This window comes from Scyliorhinus canicula, chromosome 8 (genome assembly GCF_902713615.1).
Source record: "Scyliorhinus canicula chromosome 8, sScyCan1.1, whole genome shotgun sequence".
Lineage (NCBI taxonomy): Eukaryota > Metazoa > Chordata > Chondrichthyes > Carcharhiniformes > Scyliorhinidae > Scyliorhinus > Scyliorhinus canicula.
The window spans coordinates 166,357,422-166,377,785 of record NC_052153.1 but is presented as its reverse complement, the minus strand read 5'-3'; the positions used below and the strand labels follow the sequence as shown (position 1 = coordinate 166,377,785).

Sequence of the window (20,364 nt, the reverse complement as noted above, 5' to 3'; positions counted from 1 at the left end):
TCTGAGCACTGCGGGATTTATGATGGCTTTCAAACAAAGTGTAATGGGATATGAAACTGGTCTGATTTCCTCAGATGGTGAACTGCAGACAGACTGTGGTTGGAATGTCACTTTCCAATGTGGTTACTGAAACCTAAGGATTGATCAAGGGAACAATGTAAACTCTACCTGAAACTGATTTACTGGCGTTCAGCTGATCTTTAAGAATAGCTCCTATGGCCCTATTTTTAAAAAAAAGATGAGGAGAAAAGAGAACTGGAAATTGAATGTAAAGGTTGTGACAGATTGTCAAAGCTGATGGCTAATTTGGCTCTTGTTCCAATGGATTGCTGCTCAGATATACTCACATCAATGTATTTAGCTGCCTCCACAGCAATATTACTGTTAGTCTACAGGTGAATAATCCCCCCCCCCCGACGTACACACACCATACAGTCTTCCTTTCTTTAATATGGGTGTCCAAATTGGTCTTGTATACCTGAAAATGAAACTCCAGTTTCATTGGTGCAGTATTACTGATTTTTATTAGGATTTGAACATTTTGATTTGCTTTTTTCCTTCTGGTTTTCCATCCATTTTCTCCGACCAAGTGAAAGGTTTTATTCAACACAAACACTGGCTTCAGTGTTAGGAAAACAAAAGTAGTTTTAAGGGATTTTTATTTGTATTGGTGAGAATTAAGTTTTAAGTATGTTAAATTTAATGTTTCTGTGCCTGGAAGGGTAAAACCTATAGTTAGATTTCTACTGGACAAAGGTGTTTAGACGATGGGTGTTGATTAAGTTCCAACTGTTAGTGAGAGAGAATGTAGCTGTTGTAGCTGTGCCAGAAGAAGTTGGTTTTAGAAGGCTAGAGAGGGAACATCCCTCTCGGCTTTGCTGGAAGAAAAGCCATCTATGGAGTAAAGGTTGTGAAAACAGATGCCAGAAATCTAAAGTCTAGCTAGTTAAAGAAATTAGAGAAATGAAGAGAAATATCCAAGAAGTCTGCAGTTAAGTTCAGAGACCAAGGCATGGTTCAGAAAAATTCAAGGAACAGCAAACCAGGTGCTTTGAATTAAAGAGACAATTGCAGAACCAGATTTGAAGTGGCTCAACAGCCTTCAACGGTACAACAATTGTCTGATGCCATTTTAATACAGTGTGGGAGTCGAGAGTTAAAGCAATTGTGAGCAGTTTTCACAGCAGACAAGAAAAAAAAAGTCCTGAAGAGGTTGTTGTAAAATCTTGGACTGGATTTGCTGTTAAAAGTGGAGCGGAAACTTTTGTTTAAAGGTGTCATTTGTAAACCCTGGTCTGGATGTCAGAATGCAAACTGCTCAAGAAAAGCATAATAATGAGAGAGGATTTTAACGCGTGTTTTTGGGAGTGGAGTTTGGAAACTCATGTGACAATCATCTGGGGGAATTCTGAGGAGCCATCCATAGACATTCACTTGAGGTTAAGAGCGTGTATTTGCCCTCTTCATCTTGTGTGCTTAAAAGAGACTTCGTGTTAATGGGACCATTGTAGATTAAGATGTACTTTGCCATCCGTGTTAATCCTGAAATCTGTGTAATTGGTAAACTGAGGGGCGAGTAAAGGAGTATTGTATCATCATCCAATTTATTCATGTTTAATTAAAAAGAGTTCTTGTTGTTAAAACTTAATTAATGGCCCTGCATCTCTGTTCCTCCACATTTATAAGCAATAAGAAAAGTTTTGTTTATTTGATCCAGGTTCCAGTCTGGTATCTTATCCAATTATAACATCAACTGGGATTGTAACAGTTGGCTGTTTTTTTTGCTGTTTGCAGTAGAATTGGTTTGAACGATTTAATGATATTTATAGCTCTCAAGTATAAGGAACAACCTGGTGATGATGCAAATTAAAGACTTCTGGTGGTGACCATGGAGTGTGCGGTCGCACATTTGGTGGCTCCCGCTCGTGGAGAATTTTCTGGACCTTTTCCCTGGCTAACGGCGGGCCTAAGTGATTGTATAAGGTGCAGGAGAGGTGGAGGAAGAGACTATCCCATTGGTTTATGGATTTGTGAACCAGAAGTTGCCGAAAAAGAAGGGAGCAGCTGTTGAAAGCTGGTGTGGAGCCTGCGACACACAGGAAGATAGTGGGGAGTCAGGGTCCGGGTTTGCCAGCCCAGTGGTCGACGGATCAACTTGTGAGCTTCCTCCACGAGAAGTTTGCCCAGCAGAGGAAGGAGAACTTGGAGGACCTTGCCAGGGTGGTGGATCCCATCAAGGCGGGGATTGACCGCAAGGAAATGAAGTTGGAGGCTCAGGGTCAAGCGATCCGGAAGATGGAGGAGGCGGTGGGGGAGCACGAGGCGCAGCTTGCTTCGATGGCTGTGGAGATGGGGTTGATGAGACATCAACAGAGGGGGCTTCAGGACAAGGTGGAGGACCTGGAGAATAGATCGCGCAGGCAGAACTTGAGGATCGTGGGCCTGCCGGAGGGCAGTGAGGGAGCGGATGCCGGTGCATTGTGGCGCAAATGTTCGAGAAGCTGCTCGATGAAGGCGCGTTTGCTCGGCCCTTAGGGGTGGACCGGGCACACGGCGCTTATGAGGAAGCCACAAAGAAACAGGTCTTCGAGGCGACAGTGGTGCGATTGCACCGGTTCCTGGATAAGGAACGGATTTTGAGGTGGGCCAGGCAGATGAGGCGCTATACATGGCAAGGCAGCGAGCTGCGTGCCTACCAGGACCTGGGTGTGGAGCTGGCCAAAAAGAGGGCGAGCTTCAACAAGGTGAAGTCGGCCCTCTTTAAGAAGGGAGTGAAGTTCGGAATGTTATACCCAGCACGTCTGTGGGTAACGTACGAAGGCGGGGAACTCTACTTTGTGTCACCAGAGGAGACGATGGAATTTATTAGCGATAATAGGCTGGCAGGAGAATGAGGACATTGAACTCTGGAGGGGTTATTCGTATCTTGTATCTTGATTTTCTTCTGGTATGTATGAACCACTTTTGCACTGTACTTGGGGATGTAGCTCTGTTTTGGGCTCTGGGTCTGTTTGTTTCTGATGGGGGTGTTGTTTTTTTCCTCTTTCTTTGTGTTTGGTGGGGCTTGTAAAGTTTACACTGGGAGGATGGTTGAGCGAGGGAGAGGGGAATCAGTGGGGGGGGGGGGGGGGGGGTAGGATGCTAGGTGCCACTGGTGGGGGCTACCAGGCTAGCTGGGCGGGCTAGCTCACAGCGCAGTGGGGGGCTAGCAGGTGGTAAGTGTGTTGATGGGGGTTGGGATTGTTATTTTGTTGTGGGGTGGGGAGAGGGTGGGGTTAGAAGTCTGCTGACTGGGGAGGACTGGTGAAGGACTGGTGAAGGATGACAGGGTGAGGGTTGATGATGGTTGGTGCCCGAGAGCGGGCTTGATGAGTTGCGGGCCGCGTGCTCTGGACGCTAAACTAGGAAGGGCTATAGTTGATAGAAGTGGGAAGTATTGTGGCGGATGGGTGCCGGTGATGCTGGTGAATATTTATGCTCCAAACTGGGATGACGTAGAGTTTATGAGGTGGGTATTGGGGAAGATCCCGCATCTGGACTCTCATCGGCTGATTCTGGGGAGGGGATTTTAATACGCTTATGGATCCAAGGCTGAGTTGGATCCATGGTCGAGTTTGAAAACTGGGAGGGTGTCAACGGCTGCGAAGGAACTAAAGTAATAATAATCTGGGGTTTATGGCACAGATGGGAGGGGTAGATCCGTGGAGGTTTGGGCGGCCAAGAGTGAAAGAGTACTCATTTTTTTCCATGTACACAAAGTGTACTCCCGAAATGACTTTTTTGTCATGGATAGGATGTTTTTGGTGGGAATGGTGGATGTTGAGTACTCGCCGATAGTAATGTCGGATCATGACCCGGACTGGGTGGATTTACGGGTGAGCAAGGAGGGTGAACAGCGCCTGCACTAGAGATTAGATGTAGGAGTATTAGTGGAGGAGGAGGTGTGTGTGCGGGTGAGAGAGGCCATTTGGAGAGATATGTGGAGAAAAGCGATACGGGGGAGTTTCGGCAGCTACAGTATGGGTGGCGCTGAAGGCAGTGGTGAGAGGGGAGTTTATCTCGATACGGGCACACAGGGAGACGTTGGAGGGGGCGGAGATGGATAGATTAGTGAGGGAGATCCTCCAGGTAGACAGGAGGTACTCGGAGGCCCCAGAGGCACGGTTGATGAGGGAGCGGCAGAAGCTGCAGACGGAGTTTGGGTTGTTATCTGTGGGGAAGGCGGTGGGGCAGTTGAGAAAGGTGAGAGGGGCGGTGTATGAATATGGGGAGAAGGCTAGTAGGATGCAAGCACACCAGCTAATAAAATGGGAGGCGACAAGGGAGATGGGGGAAAGTGAAGGATAGAGGGGGAAATACGATCTTGGACCCGGGGGGGGGTGAATGGGGTGTTTGGGGACTTTATAGCAGGCTGTACGAGGCGGAACCCCCAGCCGGGGTGGAGGGGATGAGGCGGTTTTTGGAGGAACTGCCATTTCCGAGGTTGGAGGAGGAGCTGGTGGAGTGCCTAGGGGCCCCAATTGGGCTGTTTGTTGGTGGAGGGGCTGGAGGCTATGCAGTCGGGCAAGGCCCAGGGGCCGGATGGGTACCCGGTGGGGTTTTATAAAACATTTTCAGGAGTGCAGGGGCCCTTGCAGGTAAGGGCGTTAAATGAGGCTAGGGAGCGAGGGGTTCTTATCCTGAAGCGGGATAAGGACCCGGCACAATGTGGGTCGGACAGGCCAATCTCCTCGAGGATAGAGAATTGTGTGCCGGGGTGAGAGGGAAGGACCATAGGGGTTTTGTGAAAGGGAGGCAGTTAACGGCTAATATCAGAAGGCTGCGAAATATGATTATGATGCCCTCCCCAGGGCGTGGAGGTCGCCATGGGTGCAGAGAAGGCCTTTGATCGGGTGGAGCGGGAGTATCTGTGGGAGGTCCTGGGGCGGTTTGGGCAGGGTTTTAGACTGGATCCGGTTGCTGTACCAGGCACCAGTTGCGTGCGTGCCGATGGACCGAATGAGCTTGGATTATTTTAGGCTGCACCGGGGGACAAGGCAGGGATGTCCACTGTTGTTTTCCTTGGCTATAGAGCCTCTGGCGATGGTGCTGAGAGCGTCAAAGGACTGGCAGGAGATAGTGCGGGGGGGGAGCACAGGGTCTTGTTATATGAGGAAGACCTACTTTTGTATATTTCTGACTCGCTGGGTGGGATGGAGAGATTATGGGGATCCTAGGGGAATTCAGCTGGTTTTCGGGGTTCAAATTGAATCTGGGAAAAAGCGAGGTCTTTGCGATTCAGGCGAGGGAGCAGAAGAGGAGAGTGGAGAGGGAGGAGATGCCGTTCACGGTGGTGGGCGAGAGCTTTTGGTATTTGGAAATCCAGGTGATGCAGGAGTGGGAGCAGCTCCACAAGCTGAATTTGGCTCGGTTAGTGGAGCAGATGATGGGGGACTTTAGAAGGTGGGATATGCTCCCGTTGTCACTGGCGAGGAGGGTGCAGACGGTAAAGATGACGGTTCTCCCCGAGGTTTTTGTTTGTATTTCAGTGCCTGCCTATTTTTATCCTGAAGGCTTTTTTTAAGAGGGTGAACATGGTGATCTCTGGGTTCGTATGGGTGGGTAAAACCCTGTGGTAAACAAGGTGCTGCTGGAGCGGGGTCGAGGGGAGGGGGGCAGCTAGAGGAGGTGAGAGGGGGTGTGAGTTGGCCCTACTGAATTTCAGGAATTACTATTGGGCAGCGAACATAGCAATGATCAGGAAATGGGTAGTGGGGGAGGGGTCAGTGTGGGAGCAGGTGGAGGCAGCCTCATGTAGGGGCACTGATCACGGCACCTCTGCTATTTGCGCTGGCTGGGTACTCTACAAGCCCAGTGGTAGTGGCGGCTTTGAGGATGTGGGAACAGTGGTGGAATCATATGGGAGTGGAGGGAGTGTCGGTATGGACACCTATTTGTGGCAATCACCGGTTTGTGCCGGGGGGTTGGGGGGGGGGCTAGATGGGGTGTTTCAGAGGTGGCAGCGAGCTGGGATCGAGCGGTTTGGAGACCTGTTTATTGACGGCAGCTTTCCGTGCTTGGAGGACTTGGAGGAGGAGTTTCAGCTACCAGGTGGGAATGGGTTCCGCTACCCGCAGGTGAGGGACTTTGCACGGAGGCAGGTTTCGACCTTTCCGCATCTACCACCGCAGGGGATACAGGACAAGGTAATGATGAAAACGGGAGTGGGGGAGGGGAAGGTCTCAGAAATTTATAAAGAGCTCATGGAATGGGAGGGAGCCCCGATAAGGGAGGTAAAGTGAAAATGGGAGCAAGAGTTGGGCAAGTAATTAGAGGCGGGTTTGTGGGAGTATGCCTTGAATTGAGTTAACCCGTACTCGTCATGTGCCAGGCTCAGCCTGATACAATTCAAGGTGGTTCACAGGGCAAATTTGACTGTGGCCTGTATGAGCAGGTTCTTTGAAGGGGTGGAGGACAGGTATGCGGGGGTGGGGGGTGGGGGGGCACGAATCATGTCCATATGTTTTGGGCTGTCCGAAGCTCAGAGAATTCTGACAAGGATATGTCCACGGTATTGAAGGTGCGGGTGGTTCCCAGTCCAGAGGTGCCAATTTCTGGTTAGGCGGAAGACCCGGGAGTCCAGAGGGCGAGAGAGGCTGATGTGTTGGCCTTTACCTCCCTGGTACCCAGAGACGGATCTTATTGGTGTGGAGGGACTAGCAACCCCCCGGGGGGGGGGGGGGGGGGGGGGGGGGGGGGTATGGATCAGTGACATGACTGGATTTCTCAGGCTTGAGAAGATCAAGTTCTCCCAGAGAGGATCGATGCTCGGGTTTGCCCAGAGGTGGCAGCCGTTTATTGACTTTTTTTGGAAAATTAAGCTGTCAGCAGATACAAAGGGGTTTTGGTGGGGGGGGGGGGGGAGCATCAAGGATTGGGGGGAGGACGGGGTGGTTGGTTGAGGCAGGAGATAGTTAGTGGGAAAGGGGACTGGGGAACTGTGTACATGATGGCTGGGTCTGGTTGTTGGTTGGGGGAGGGGGCGGGGGGGTGTTATTTACTTTGTTATTTTTCCTCCTGAAAATTGCTGTTAAAAATTATAAATATTAATAAAATATTTTTTAAAAAGATGCAAATTAAAAACCCGTTTTCAACCCTTGGTTTATTTAGTGCAGAAAATAGGCGGCTCATTGGTGTGTATCGACCTGTGAAAAACCTGTGATAACTTTGATGTCACTGAAGGATTTGTGGATTAGCTGAGGGGCAGTGTCTCGAATGTGAGTGTAATCTGCTGTTCACTGGCTCGTATTTTTAATAAGAACCTTAGGTGGTGTATGACGGCAAAGAGATTTGTTGTAAAATTCACAAAAAAATGTTTACGTTTTCACATTACTGTGGAAGTTGCCAATGTGTATCATATTTGATTTGATTCCAAGTTTTAAAAACAAGTCTAAACCTGCTGTCCTTATCTGGTCTGCCCGCAATGATTCTTATCTCGAGCCTTAATGTAGTTGACTCTTTCTGGCTTTCTCAAGTAGCCTAATGAGTTAGTCAGTTGTATCAAATTGCTAGGAAAACAATAAGCAACAATAAAGGCTGCCCTCCCTGGCAATCTCCACAACATAAGAAGCTGTTTATTTTTGATAAGGAAAACTTGCAGACCCAGAAAAAGATCCGAGTCGACAACAGATTCCAGGTTAAGAAAGCTGTGTCTAGCTGTGTAAGTGTCGGGCCTTATCTCCCAGACACTGTCCCCCGGAATCCAAATTAAAACAAAGCTGATACAAAAGAAGCTTAAGAGTTTCTTGTAAAATGGTGCTTTCTTTCTATATAGTTAGACAACAGATTATACATGTCCGTGGTTTTAAAGTGTCAAATCATTATAAGCTTGGTAAGATGGAACATTGTGTTTGTTCCTCCCCGAGTTTGGTAAAATGTTTGGATTGAAGATGTGATATTTAAAGACGGATCCTTTCTCTGACTGCAGAGGATCATTCTTATGCTGTTTAGATGCACTCCAAATGGCGCAGAGTTGAGAGCCTCTGATACATTGCTGTCAGAAACAATTTCTTTTCAGGGTAGCTGTGGGGATTAGTCAATCAATTGCATTTCGCCTAAATTTTAGCTGCAGAAAGTCATTGAGGATTTGTTATTTGAATACATTCTGCGATTATCCAGCTGACCTAGCGCGACCAAGATTTAGCAAGTCTAAACATTTTGAGGCACACAGATTCTCTGAACACAGATAAGCATGTGTCTGTAATCTTAAATTCTGCTCTACCATGGGAGTCCTTAGCAACAAAATCAAAATACTATGAAGGTTGTTATGAGTTTGAAGGAAGATGTAATCGTTAACTAAGATAATTATGAAAGCATATTTCATTTCAACATACTTGAACAAGTATTTTTCTTCAGTATTTACAAATGAGAGGGGCCATATTGTTGGAGAGGACAGCGTGAAGCAGACTGATAAGCTTGAGGAGATACTTGTCAGGAAGGAAGATGTGTTGCGCGTTTTGAAAAACTTGAGGATAGACAAGTCCCCCGGGCCTGACGGGATATATCCAAGGATTCTATGGGAAGCAAGAAATGAAATTGCAGAGCCGTTGGCAATGATCTTTTCGTCCTCGCTGTCAACAGGTGTGGTACCAGAGGATTGGAGAGTGGCGAATGTCGTGCCCCTGTTCAAAAAAGGGAATAGGGATAACCCTGGGAATTACAGGCCAGTTAGTCTTACTTCGGTGGTAGGCAAAGTAATGGAAAGGGTACTGAGGGATAGGATTTCTGAGCATCTGGAAAGGCATTGCTTGATTAGGGATAGTCAGCACGGATTTGTGAGGGGTAGGTCTTGCCTTACAAGTCTTATTGAATTCTTTGAGGAGGTGACCAAGCATGTGGATGAAGGTAAAGCAGTGGATGTAGTGTACATGGATTTTAGTAAGGCATTTGATAAGGTTCCCTATGGTAGGCTTATGCAGAAAGTAAGGAGGCATGGGATAGTGGGAAATTTGGCCAGTTGGATAACAAACTGGCTAACCGATAGAAGACAGAGAGTTGTGGTGGATGGCAAATATTCAGCCTGGAGCCCAGTTATCAGTGGCGTACCGCAGGGATCAGTTCTGGGTCCTCTGCTGTTTGTGATTTTCATTAACGACTTGGATGAGGGAGTGGAAGGGTGGGTCAGTAAATTTGCAGATGATACGAAGATTGGTGGAGTTGTGGATAGTGAGGAGGGCTGTTGTCGGCTTCAAAGAGACATAGATAGAATGCAGAGCTGGGCTGAGAAGTGGCAGATGGAGTTTAACCCTGACAAGTGTGAGGTTGTCCATTTTGGAAGGACAAATCTGAATCCGGAATACAGGGTTAATGGTAGGGTTCTTGGCAATGTGGAGGAGCAGAGAGATCTTGGGGTCTATGTTCATTGTTCTTTGAAAGTTGCCACTCAAGTGGATAGAGCTGTGAAGAAGGCCTATGGTGTGCTAGCGTTCATTAGCAGAGGGATTGAATTTAAGAGCCGTGAGGTGATGATGCAGCTGTACAAAACCTTGGTCAGGCCACATTTGGAGTACTGTGTGCAGTTCTGGTCACCTCATTTTAGGAAGGATGTGGAAGCTTTGGAAAAGGTGCAGAGGAGATTTACCAGGATGTTGCCTGGAATGGAGAGTAGGTCATACGAGGAAAGATTGAGGGTGCTGGGCCTTTTCTCATTGGAACGGAGAAGGATGAGGGGCGACTTGATAGAGGTTTATAAGATGATCAGGGGAATAGATAGAGTAGATAGTCAGAGACTTTTTCCCCGGGTGGAACACACCATTACAAGGGGACATAAATTTAAGATAAATGGTGGAAGATATAGAGGGGATGTCAGAGGTAGGTTCTTTACCCAGAGAGTAGTGGGGGCATGGAATGCACTGCCTGTGGTAGTAGTTGAGTCGGAAAATTTATGGACCTTCAAACGGCTATTGGATAGGTACTTGGATTAGGGTAGAATAAGGGAGTGTAGGTTAACTTCTTAAGGGCAGCACGGTAGCATTGTGGATAGCACAATTGCTTCACAGCTCCAGGGTCCCAAGTTCGATTTCGACTTGGGTCGCTGTCTGTGTGGAGTCTGCACATCCTCCCCGTGACTGCGTGGGTTTCCTCCGGGTACTCCGGTTTCCTCCCACGGTCCAAAGATGTGCAGGTTGGGTGGATTGGCCATGACAAATTGTCCAAAATTCTATGATTAACCTAGGACAAAAGTTCGGCGCAACATCGTGGGCCGAAGGGCCTGTTCTGCGCTGTATTTCTCTATCTATCTATCTATCTAACATGGAGACAATTGGTTCTTGAGTAATGCTATGAAAAAGGAAGCTTTTCTTCTTGCACTGATACTCATCAGGGCAGATGCAATAAAACCAAATTTGAAAGGGAGCGACAATTTATACTGCATGAGAACCGGGTGCTGCTGATTGGTTGGCACGTTGACCAGTCAAAGCATTGCCATGGAGAATGCAGCAGGGATCTATTGTCCCCCATGCTATTGGTTAATTCAAAAAAGTACATGCCTGAACAAATTCCGTTTGCTTCATATGAAAATATGTAGCTTCTAGCAAGTGTAAGTGAATCACATTGCTCGCAGACAGATAATCTTAAATTGGTTGCCAGTGAATTCTTAACACACTCGGGATTGATAAACAAGTGCTCTCCAGCTGACTTCTGGTGGCACGAGGTGAGATGAAGATGCGCACGAGGTGGCTCCCGCTTACCCTTTTCTCTGTCAGATTTTAATCTAACTGGCCTGGAATTGCCTGGTTTCTGTCTGCCTCCCTTTCTGAACAAAGGAGTTACATTCACTATTTTCCAATCTATTGGAATTTTCTCCGAATCTAAGTAAAATTAAATTACAACCAATGCTACAACTATCTGAGTAGCCACTTATTTTAAGACCCTGGGATGATGTCCCATCAGGACCCAGGGACTTGTTATTTCCCCAGACTCACTTTCTCTGAGGACCAACGCTCATTTTGTTTACTTTTCTTCTTTAAATATCTATCGAAACTCTTACTATCTATCTTGATATTTCTAGGCAGCTTTCTCTTGAACTCTCATTTTTCTTCCTTATCAATCTTTTAGATATTCTTGCGGTTCTTTATATTCTATCCTATCCTGACATTCTACCCATCTCTGCGCAATTATATAGTTTGACACTGACTTTAACTTTTTTTATTTAACAACGAATGGTGACACTCTGGGGTACTGAATTCCACAGATTCATGACCCTTTGAGACATGTAATTTCCCCTCATGTTGATTTTAAGTCTGCTACCCCTTATTCTAAAACTATGACCCCCTCATTCTGGATTGCCCCACAAGAGGAAACATTGAACATAGAACATACAGTGCAGAAGGAGGCCATTCGGCCCATCGAGTCTGCACCGACCCACTTAAGCCCTCACTTCCACCCTATCCCCGTAACCCAAGAACCCCTCCTAATCTTTTTTAGTCACTAAGGGCAATTTATCATGGCCAATCCACCTAACCCGCACGTCTATAGACTGTGGGAGGAAACCGGAGCACCCGGAGGAAACTCACGCAGACTTGGGGAGAACGTGTAGACTCCGCACAGAAAGTGACCCAGCGGGGAATCGAACCTGGGACCCTGGCGCTGTGAAGCCACAGTGCTATCCACTTGTGCTGCCCTACATTTACTTTGGCAATACCTTTTATCATCGTATCTGGGATCGTAACAACTTAAACCTGTGAGCCAAAGCATGTGAATTCATTTTGGTGGAAAGTACCTTACAATACAGGTAAATGTACTTCACTCATACACCTACTTAACAAACATCTGTTACCATTCAGTGACTGTGCATACAGATTAGAAACATTGGCAAACCCTGCTTATTGTCTTACCATTTTACCAACAAATGCATCAAGAGATTAATGTACACATGAATACAGTGCAAATATGAATAATTTAGATCATATACTCAATCTAGGAGGTTTAGGTATATTGTACAAATGTCTAATCTTTAAATCTAATGACTAATTATAAACGCACTTAACCATATCTGGATTTCCAATTAGCCAAAGCTGGTTAGTGGCTAACACTTTGGATAACATTGCTCAAGAGCTTTGGCTATTCTATTCTTTAAATCTGAGGAAGCAATTTGGAACTCTAAGTTAATTGCTTCTAAATTTAAATGGGTATAAATTAGCTGACCCAGTAGCACTCAAAATCATACTTTAGATATCTTCTCTTTCAGGGATTTGAGAGGGATAATATTCAGGGCAAGGCGAGAGAAAAATAAAAATGTTTCAAATGAAGAGCACAATGACTTGCTACGGTGGGTGGATTGTTATTTGGTGATCCTGTGGAAGAGATGATCTAGAATGAGAACCGCTAATGTTTCCCTGACTCAGTCAGGTCCTTCATCATAGAATTGATATATCAGCACTTTGTGAAAAAGTGAATTTAGGAATCAAATGCATGCATTGTTCATAAAACACTACCTCATCGCCGCCCTCCTGTCCTTTTCTCAAAGAACATGTTGTATTGTTCCTGTAGATTGTGGTTGATAATCAGAACCACCTTTTGTTGTTTTGTGTTTCTTTGCAGCAGGAATAGATTATTAAGTAACACATTTATTTGATTTTTCTGTTCATCTGTGGCATAGCAAGTGTGCGTGTCAAGGTCAGCACAACAAAATTGTCAAAATATCTCCGCAAGCTGCTGCAGACCTTCAGGAGGAAGGGGTAATCGATGTTTTAAGATGAATCGCTTTGAACTTTGTTTTCGTGAATCTCGAACTGCAAGACTAATTTCCTGAACTAATTGATTAATTTGATTGGATAAGTTTGTCTTTGGTATTGCTGTAATCTCCAGGTGTGTTTAGCTGTGTTTATGAATAGTGTTGTCTCACAAGACTCTTCACACTGAAAAGCCTTCCCATTTTCAGTGGCCAAGAATAGGTAGCTGGAGAGTAGGAAGGGCATATATTTGTCTTCCTAAATAAACTCTTCATTGCTTCATGTGATTACTTCATTAATCCTGTTTATGCCAAAAAAGGAAAGAAACCAGAAAAAACTTTGAATGCCATCAAGTGCATGCATTTACACTGAACAGAAAGTTTACTACTTAGATGTTTTGTATAAAGACATTGTCACCATGCCATCCATCAAAAATGTCTTTCAATTTAACTTTGACATCACTTGGAAAGAGACTTCACAAACTCTAAATTAGTCCCTTGACAAATAGGAAGTACCCAAGAATGGTGCGGAGGACTGAAGGTTACCATGTGTGTGTCATGATCAGGCAGATCTCGTTACGATCCCATTTACTGTTATAACTGGATGGGAAGATGCCAGAATGGAACTCTGGCTCGAACTTTTTTTCCCATTTAACGTGGAGAAACTGAATCGCAGGTTCACTAATTAGTTCTAACAACAAGAGAAAACATTTATTGAATATGAAAAACTTGGATTATGATGAAATGCGCCTTTTCTCCCTTGAGCTTAACAATTAAATTTAGGATGAACATGGATTACAAAGTACATAGCAGCATAGGCCTTGGAAAGAGCACCCTATTTAAGCGCACACCTCCACCCTATCCCAGTAACCCAACACCACCTATCCTTTTATACACTAACGGGCAATTTAGCATGGCCAGTCCACCTAACCTGCACATCTTTGGACTGTGGGAGGAAACCGGACCACCCGGAGGGTGCCCAAGCAGACACTGGGAGAAAGTGCAAACTTCACACAGTCACCCAAGGCTGGAATTGAACTTTGGACCCTAGAGCTGTGATGCAGCAGTGCTAACCACTGTGCCGCACCACTGTGTCGCCCATCTTAATCTACAATGCTCTCATTAATACTGTTATATTTCTACTCCTGGTAGCATGTTATATTACCATGATTGGTAATATATTGTATTCTTTGTCCTTTCTTCCAGAATGACCCGATATAGTGTTGACAAAGAATATACCAATCAAAAAATTGAAACAATACTAATTTATTATTACACTACTAATTAAATGAAGTTTGCACACTCGACTGAGCGACAGATAATAATTAAGTGATATTGAATCTGTCTTACAGAACTCAATAATCACTAACTACACTATGATCTAACCTAGTGTTAACTCTATCTACTCTTAAGCATCTTCTTATGCTTTCACCATGCTTCTCCTTGTACTACTCAGTATTCCCTGAGAGACTGTCTTAAATACAGAGAAGTATTAACGCCCTCCAGTGTTTGATTTACATAGAGATGTAATTACTAATCCTTCACTAACCTGACTATATACATATCATTATGAATACAAAGTCCTTTTTAAGCACAGAAGATGGGGCAGCACGGTAACATAGTGAGTAGCATTGTTGCTTCACAGCTCCAGGGTCCCAGGTTCGATTCCCGGCTTGGGTCACTGTCAGTGTGGATTCTGCATGTTCTCCCCATGGCTGCGTGGGTTTCCTCCGGCTGCTCCCACAAGTCCCAAAAACTGTGCTGTTAGGTGATTTGAACATTCTGGATTTGCCCTCAGTGTACCCAAACAGGCGCCGGAATGTGGCGACTAGGGGATTTTCACAGGAACTTCATTGCAGTGTTAATGTAAGCCTACTTGTGGCAATACCGATTATTATTAAAATTAAGATGTCTGGGGAAAAGTATACTCTGTGCTCTGAAGTGAACTTGGGTGTTTCCTCAGAATTCCCTCCAGATGATTGTGACTTCAGAGCTTCCAAAATGCAGGCAGAAGATAGCATTCTCATGCGCCTGCTACTCTTGTTCGACATGGTGACAGATATCACAAGTTGGGGAAGTGCTTTCAAAAGAGCCTTGGCATATTGCTCCAGTGCATTTTGTAAATGGTACACCCTGCAGCCGCAGTGCATCTTGTAAATGGCATATACTGCAGCTGCAGCGCATCTTATAAATGACATATACTGCAGCTGCAGTGCATCTTGTAAATGGTACACCCTGCAGCCGCAGTGCATCTTGTAAATGGTATACACTGCAGTTGCAGGGCATCTTGTAAATGTTATACACTGCAGCTGCAGAGCATCTTGTAAATGTTATACACTGCAGCTACAGTGCATCTTGTAAATGGTACACACTGCAGCCACAATCCATCTTGTAAATGTTATACACTGCAGCTACAGTGCATCTTGTAAATGGTATACACTGCAGCCACAATCCATCTTGTAAATGTTATACACTGCAGCCACAATCCATCTTGTAAATGTTATACACTGCAGCTACAGTGCATCTTGTAAATGGTATACACTGCAGCCACAATCCATCTTGTAAATGTTATACACTGCAGCTACAGTGCATCTTGTAAATGGTACACACTGCAACTGCAGAGTATCTTGTAAATGGTATACACTGCAGTTGCAGGGCATCTTGTAAATGTTATACACTGCAGCTACAGTGCATCTTGTAAATGTTATACACTGCAGCTACAGTGCATCTTGTAAATGGTACACACTGCAGCCACAATCCATCTTGTAAATGTTATACACTGCAGCTACAGAGCATCTTGTAAATGTTATACACTGCAGCTACAGTGCATCTTGTAAATGGTACACACTGCAACTGCAGAGTATCTTGTAAATGGTACACACTGCAGCCACAATCCATCTTGTAAATGTTATACACTGCAGCCACAATCCATCTTGTAAATGTTATACACTGCAGCCACAATCCATCTTGTAAATGTTATACACTGCAGCCACAATCCATCTTGTAAATGGTACACACTGCAGCCACAATCCATCTTGTAAATGGTACACACTGCAGCCACAATCCATCTTGTAAATGGTACACACTGCAGCCACAATCCATCTTGTAAATGGTACACACTGCAGCCACAATCCATCTTGTAAATGGTACACACTGCAGCCACAATCCATCTTGTAAATGTTATACACTGCAGCCACAATCCATCTTGTAAATGGTACACACTGTAACTGCAGAGCATCTTGTAAATGGTACACACTGCAGCCACAATCCATCTTGTAAATGTTATACACTGCAGCCACAATCCATCTTGTAAATGGTACACACTGCAGCCACAATCCATCTTGTAAATGGGACACACTGCAGCTGTAGAGCATCTTGCTGATGATACGACCATAGTCGGGCCGGATCTCGAATAACGATGGGTCAGAATACTGAAGGGAGATAACCTAGTGGAGTGGTGCAGCAACAACAATCTCTCCCCCAATGCCAGCAAAACTAAAGAGGTGGCCATTGACTTCAGAAAGCGGGCAGCATAATCAAAGACCCCTCCCACCCGGCTTACTCACTCTTGCAACTTCTTCCATCGGGCAGGCGATACAGAAGTCTGAGAACACGCACGAACAGACTTAGAAACAGCTTCTTCCCCGCTGTTACCAGACTCCTAAACGACCCTCTTATTGACTGACCTCATTAACACTACACCCCTGTATGCTTCATCCGATGCCGGTGCTTATGTAGTTACACTGTGTACCTTCTGTTGCCCTATAATGTATTTTCTTTTATTTACTTTTCATCTCATGTACTTAATGATCTGTTAAGCTGCTCGCAGAAAAATTCTTTTCATTGTACCTCGGCACACGTGACAATAAACAAATCCAAATCCAAATCTTGTAAATGGTACATACTGCAGCCACAATGCATCTTGTAAATAGTATACACTGCAGCCGCAATGCATCATGTAAATGATAAACATTGCAGCCGCAATGCATCTTGTAAATGGTACACACTGCAACCACAGCGCATCTTGTAAATGGTACACACTGCAGCCGCAGCACATCTTGTAAATAGTACACACTGCAGCCACATTGCATCTTGTAGGGTATACCCAGCAGCCGCAGTGCGTCGGTGATGGCGGCAGATGGAATCAAGCACGCTGCTTTGTCCTCACAAGCTTCTCAAGTGTTTTTGGAGGCACACTCATCCAGGCTAGTGGAGTGTATTCTGTCACACTGCATATTTGTGCCTTATAGATTGTAGGAAGGATTTGGGGAGTCAGTGGGTGAGTCACTTGCCGCAGATTATTGAATCTCTGACCTGGTCTCGTAGCCAAAGTGCTTGTGGTTTGGTTTCTGGTCAGTGGTGATCCCAGGATATTGATTCAGGGCATTCAGCGGTGACCTGAATGTAAAGGGGAGATGGTTCCATTCTCTTTTGTTGAAGATGGCCATTGCCTGACACTTGCATGGTGCAAATGTTACTTCTCACTTATCAGTTCAATTCAAACCTGAATGTTGTCCACGTCTTATTACATGCAGGATATTACTGTTTCATTATTAGAGGAGTTGTGAGTGGAACGGGGCACTTCACAGTCATAAGTAAACATCAAATAACTGGTGAAGTGTTACTTTCCTGGGTCTGTGTTCCAAAGTACTGAACTGCTTGGGGGATATTGGAAAATCAGCTCCAATCCTTTTACAAGGACATGCCCTGCCTGACCTGGCTAATATTTAACAAATAATAATACAGCACAGGAACAGGCCCTTCAGCCCTCCAAGCCTGGTGGGAGAATCGCGGGGGCCGGGTGAATCACGCCATGCCACCTTGGCGCCCCCCGCGATTCCCCCCCCCCCCCCCCCAAAATGGCGTGTCGCGTTTTTCGACAGGCCGCTCGGAGAATCACTGCGACCGGCGATTCTCCGGCCCGAATGGGCCGAGCGGCCTGCCGAACCCGACCGGTTTATGCCGGCGCAAACCATACCTGGTCACTGCCGGCGTGAACAGCGCGCGACACGTGAGTGTGGGGTCTGTGGGGGGCGGAGGGAGGATCGAGCACCACGGGCGTGCTCAGCAGATGTCTGGCCCGCGATCGGTGCCTATCGATTGTCGGGCTGAAGTCTGTAAACGACGTACTCTTTTCCCTCCGCCGCCCCGCAAGATCAAGTCGCCATGTCTTGCGGGGCAGCGGAGGGGAAGATGGCAACCGCGCATGCGCGGGTTGGAGCCGGCCAACCTGTGCATGCGCGGCTGACGTCACTTCAGCGCAGGCAGCCGCATCATTCCCGGCGCACCGCTTTGACGCAAGCGTCAATGCCGGGCGCTCAGGATTCACGCGCCGCCGTTCCTGGGGGGGAGGGGGGGGAGAGAGAATAGGGGGCGAGGAGCGGCCTCCGACGTCGGAGTGAAACACTCCGGGTTTCACTCCGGCGTCGGCACTCAGTCTCCCGTTGGGAGAATCGCGCCCCAGATGTACTTATGAGTTACGAGCAGGAGTGGGCCACTCGGCCCTTCGAGGCTGCACTGTCATTCAATAAGATCATGGCTGGTGAGACTGTAATCTCCCACCTACAACTGATAACCTTTTGCACCCTTCTTTATCTTTGCACCCTTGTTAATCAAGAATCTATCTGCCTCTGCCTTGAAAACATTTAAAGCCTCTGCTTCCAGTGATTTTGAGGAAGGGAATCCTGAAGACTCACTACCTGCTGAGAGAAAACAATTCTTCTCATCTCTGTCTTATATGGGCAACCACTTATTTTAAAATAGTGACACCTAATTCTAGATTTTCCCACAAGAGGAAACATCCTCCCTACATCTATCTTGTCTTGTATGTTTCAATCAAGTTGCCTCTTACTTCTCTGGACTCCAGTGGATACAAGTCTAGCCTGTCCAACCTTTCCTTATTTGATACCCCACCCGTTCCTGGTATTAGTTTAGTATACCTTCTCTGAACTGCTTCCAATGCACTTACGCATTCCTTAATGAAGGAGACCAGTATTGTACACAGTACTCTAGATCTTTGCAGCTGAAGCATAACCCCCCCAAACTTTTATGTTCAGTTAACTTTCCGAATGACTTGTCGTACCTTCATATTAGTCTTATGTGATTGATGCACTGGATACCCAGATGCCTCTACATTTCAGAGCTCGGCAATCTCTCATTATTTAGATAATATGCTTTTTTATTCTTCCTGCCAAAATGGGCAATTTCGCATTTTCCCACATTATACTCCATTTGCCAGATCTTTGCCCACTTGCTTAACTTCTCTATGTTCCTTTGTAGCCTTCTTATGGTCTTTTCACATCTTCTTTCCTACTTATCTTTGTATCATCAGCAACCATCCCTTTGGTTCCTTCATCCAAGTTTTTATACATAAATTATAAAATGTTGAGGGCCCAGCACTGATCCCTGTGGCACATCACTGGTCACCCCTTGCCAACCAGAAAAAGACCCTCTGTTTTTTGTTAGCTAGCCAATCTTCCATGCCGATATATTAACCCCCATACCATGACTTACTATTTTCCGCAATAACCATTGATGCGGCAGCTTATCAAATGCTTCCTGGAAATCTAAGTACTGTACATCTACCATTCCGACCATCCACAGCATATGTGACTCCTTCAAAGAACTCCAATAAATTGGTTAGACCAATTTCAGGATGGCGCGGTGACACAGTGGTTAATACTGCTGCCTCACAGCGCCACTGCCCCGGGTTCAATTCCAGCCTCGACTGACTGTATAGAATTTGTAAGTTCTCCCCATGTCTGCGTGGGTTTCCTCCGGGTGCTCTGGTTTCTTCCCACAGTGCAAAGATGTGCAGGTTGGCCATGCTAAATTGCCCCTCCTTAATGTTCAAGGATGTGCAGGTTAAGTTGCGGGGATACGGCGGCGTGGGTAGGACAGCCAACCTGTGTAGAGTGCTCTTTTGGAGGGCTAGTGCAGACTCGATGGGCTTAATGGTCTCCTTCTGCAGTGTAGGGATTCTATGCTGACTCTGCCTGATTGTCTTGAATTTGTCTAATTTCCCTCCCATAACATCTTTATAAGTTTCCAACAATGACCAATGTTAGGCTAATTGACCTGCAGTTTCCTGTTTTCTGCCTCCCTTTTTGAATAAAGGAGTTACATTTGTTATTTTCCAATCTAATGGTACCTCCCCTGAATCCAAGTTAAGGTCAATGCATCAACTATCTGACCAGCCACTTCTTATAAGATCCTCGGATGAAGTCTGTCAGGACCCTAAGATTTGTTAGCCCGCTTGCGGCTCAAACAATTTGTTAACCACCCTAGTGATTGTAATTTTCCTGAGTTCCTCCCTCCCTTACAATTTCTGATTTAAAGCTATTACTCAGCTGTTACTTGTTGCCTCTATCGTGAAGGCCGATACAAAATACCTGATCAATTCATCTGCCATCTTTTTATTTTCCATTATTAATTCCCCAGACTCCCTTTTATAAAACCCAGTGCTCACTGTGTTAACAATTTTGTTATTTAAGTGTCTATAGAAACTCCATTTTTATATTTCTAGCTCGCTTTCTCTCCTTGAATTTTCCCTTCTTATTAATGTTATTCCCACTTTGAGCTACTCTTTATATTCTGTCCAATATTCTGACCTGCCATCCTCCTTTGCGCAATTATATGTTGTCTTTAACATTTTT

The 20,364-nt window shown here is 45.7% G+C and overlaps 1 protein-coding gene across 2 annotated transcripts in view; it reads left to right on the top strand.

Moving 5' to 3' along the window:
- The window catches only part of snx25 (sorting nexin 25), a 326,114-nt gene that overhangs the window by 188,261 nt on the left and 117,489 nt on the right, over positions 1–20,364 (top strand). The gene's annotated exons all lie outside the window — the stretch shown is intronic.